The sequence below is a fragment of the Hipposideros armiger genome, unplaced genomic scaffold, assembly GCF_001890085.2.
Source record: "Hipposideros armiger isolate ML-2016 unplaced genomic scaffold, ASM189008v1 scaffold_922, whole genome shotgun sequence".
NCBI classification, from domain to species: domain Eukaryota; kingdom Metazoa; phylum Chordata; class Mammalia; order Chiroptera; family Hipposideridae; genus Hipposideros; species Hipposideros armiger.
Genome location: NW_017732272.1, coordinates 72,590 through 75,582, shown reverse-complemented (window position 1 = coordinate 75,582; position 2,993 = coordinate 72,590).

The following is a 2,993-nucleotide window of genomic DNA, read 5'->3' as shown; positions in this document are numbered from 1 at the left end:
GCAGCCCAGCTCCAGGTTGAGCTGTTGTACAGTATCTTAGCTGTAGAGGGCAGTGTCACTGGCCCTCATATGTGGGATCCAAACCGGGGCCCTCTGGTGTCCCAAGCCAGTTCTTAACCATCGCGCCACTCAGCCGGCCTTAATAATACATTTTAACTTGGTAAACAAGCGATGTCTTGCCATACAAGTAGTTTGTTTCCGGAACGAATTATGCTCGCAAACCGAGGTATTACTGTATTTCCTATGCTTTACATCTTCATGACTGTTTTGTAGCTACCAATTTGTACTTCTTAATTCCTTCACTTTTTTCACCCTGCCCCCCAACCCTCTCCCATATATCACCCCAATAAATCAAGTACCCATATGACACCATGCATGATAATTACAATATTACTGACTATATCCTTGTGCTATACTCTATATCCCCCTGACTACTTTTTAACAACCAATTTGTACTTCTTAATTCCTTTCCATTTTATCACCCATACTCCCAACACCCCTCCCATCTGGAAACCATCAAAATGTTCTCTATATTTATGAGTTTGCTTCTGATTTGTTTGTTTGTTTATTTTCTTCTTTAGATTCCACATATAAGTGAAATCGCATTGCATCTGTCTTTCTGTCTGACATACTCTATTCAGCACAAGACCCTCCAGGTCCATCCGTGCTGCTGCAGATGGCAAGAACCCATTTCCTTCCATGGCTGACAATATTCCATTGTATATATGTACCACCTCCTCTTTATCCATTCTTCCATTGACAGACACCCAGGCTGCCTCCACATCTTGGCCATTGTAAACAAGGCAGCAATGAACATATGGATGCACACATCCCCTCAAAGTAGCATTTTGGGTTTCTTCAGGTAAATACCCACAAGAGGGATTACTGCATCCTTCTTTGTCTCTTGTTCTGCCTTTATTTTAAAGTCTATTTTGTCTGGTATAAGTATGGCTACCTCAGCTTTTCTTTCTTTCTTTTTCTTACTGAAATATCTTTTTCCATCTCTTTACTTTCTGTCTGGGTGTGTCTTTCAATCTGAAGTGAGTCTCTTGTAGGTAGCATGTATAAGCGTTTTATTTTCTTATCCATTCAGCCCTCCTATGTTTTTTGATTGGGGCATTTAATTCCATTACATTGAAAGTAATTGTTCATAGATATGTAGCTATTGCCATTTTATTATTCATAATTTTGATCTTTCTTTCTTTTTGTTTTTCCTGTCTTAAAAAAAACAACTCTCTAATGTTCCTTGTATACTGGTTTGGTGGTGGTGAACTCCTTTATCTTTTCCTTGTCTAGGAAGCTCTTTAGCTGACTTTTGATTTTAAATGATAGCTTTGCTGTATAGAATACCCTTGGTTGTAGGTCCTTGCTTTTCATCATGTTGAATATTTTGTGCCAATCCCTTCTGATCTGCAAAGTTTCTGTTGAGAAATCAGCTGACAATCTTATGGGAGCTCCCTTATAAGTTATCATTTTCCTTTCTCTTGCTGCTTTTAGAATTCTTTCTTTGTCTTTAACCTTTGCCACTTTAATTATAATATGTCTTTGTGCGGGCTTGTTTGGGTTCATTTTGTTTGGTACCCTCTGTGCTTCCAGGGCTAGTATGTCTATTTCCTTTGCCAGGTTAGGGAAGTTTTCAGTCACTATTTCTTCAAATATGTTCTCAATCCCTTGCTTTCTCTCTTCTCCTTCTGGTACCCCTATGATGCAAACGTTGTTATGCTTGATGTTGTCCCAGAGGTCTCTTAAACGATCCTCATTTTTTTTAATTCTTTTTTCTTTTTGCTGTTCCAATTGGCTGTTTTCTGCTATCTTGTCTTCCAAATCACTTATTTGATCCTCTGCTTCATCTAGTCTGCTGGTGATTCCTTCCAGTGCATTCTTCATCTCAGTTATTGTATTCTTCACGTCTGACTGGTTCTTTTATGGTTTCTATGTCCTTTTTTATGCTTGCTATCTCTTTACTGAAGTTCTCACTAAGTTCCTTGAACAGCTTTATAGCCAGTGTTTTGAACTCTGTCTCTGGTAGTTTTCTTGCCTCCACTTAGTTTACTTCTTTTTCTGGAGTGTTCTACTGTTCTTTTATTTAGGATGTATTTCTTTGTTTCCTCATTTTGGCTGCCTTCCGTGTTTGTTGGGTGAGGCAGGATCCCAGGGAGTCAGCAGAGCAGAGCCCTGGAGCTCACCTGACCAATCAGATTCAGATTTGGCCAGAAGCATAGGGGGAGGGCTCAACACATTAAAGATAGTGGCTGCCTGCCAGCTGCATGAAAGGAGGACCACTCACAGGAAACATGGGACTGTCCTTCAGCCTTGGCCTTCAAGCCACACACCTCAGTCTGCTATCTGTGTGTCTCTGATGCCCCTGAGTCACTCTCCCTCCACCAGAACCCAAGGTAAGTGTCTATGAGTGAGTCTGTGTGCTGGTCATTTAAGAGGATGTCTGGGTTCCCTGCAGCTTTCTGTCGCACCCAGATGGTTGGAACCCCCACTGTTTTTTACAGCCAGATGTTGTGGGGGCTCCTCTTCCTGGCACCAGCACTCCGGGCTGGGGAGCTTGGAGTGGGGCTAGGGTCCTTCTCTCCTCCCAGGGAACTTCTGCAGCCAAGGTATCCCTCCCAATTTTCCTCCACCACATGGATATTTGGGGCCAGCCTGTTCCACATCTCTGCTTCTCCTACCAGTCTTGACGTGGCTTTTTCTTTATATCTTTAGTTATAAAACTTCTATTTAGCTAGACTTCAGATGGTTCTCCAGGTTGATTGTTTTATAATTTAGTTGTTATTTTGATGTGTTTCCATTAACTTTCTTCACAAAAGAAATCATCTTTCAGTGTCCCTATCTTAATAAATGGCATGGCATACAAAAAATTATGCAATCTATAAACTACCTGTTATCTTGTCATCATTCTCTCTCTCTCTCTCTCTCTCTCTCTCTCTCTCTCTCTCTCTCTCTCTCACACACACACACACACACACACACACACACACACA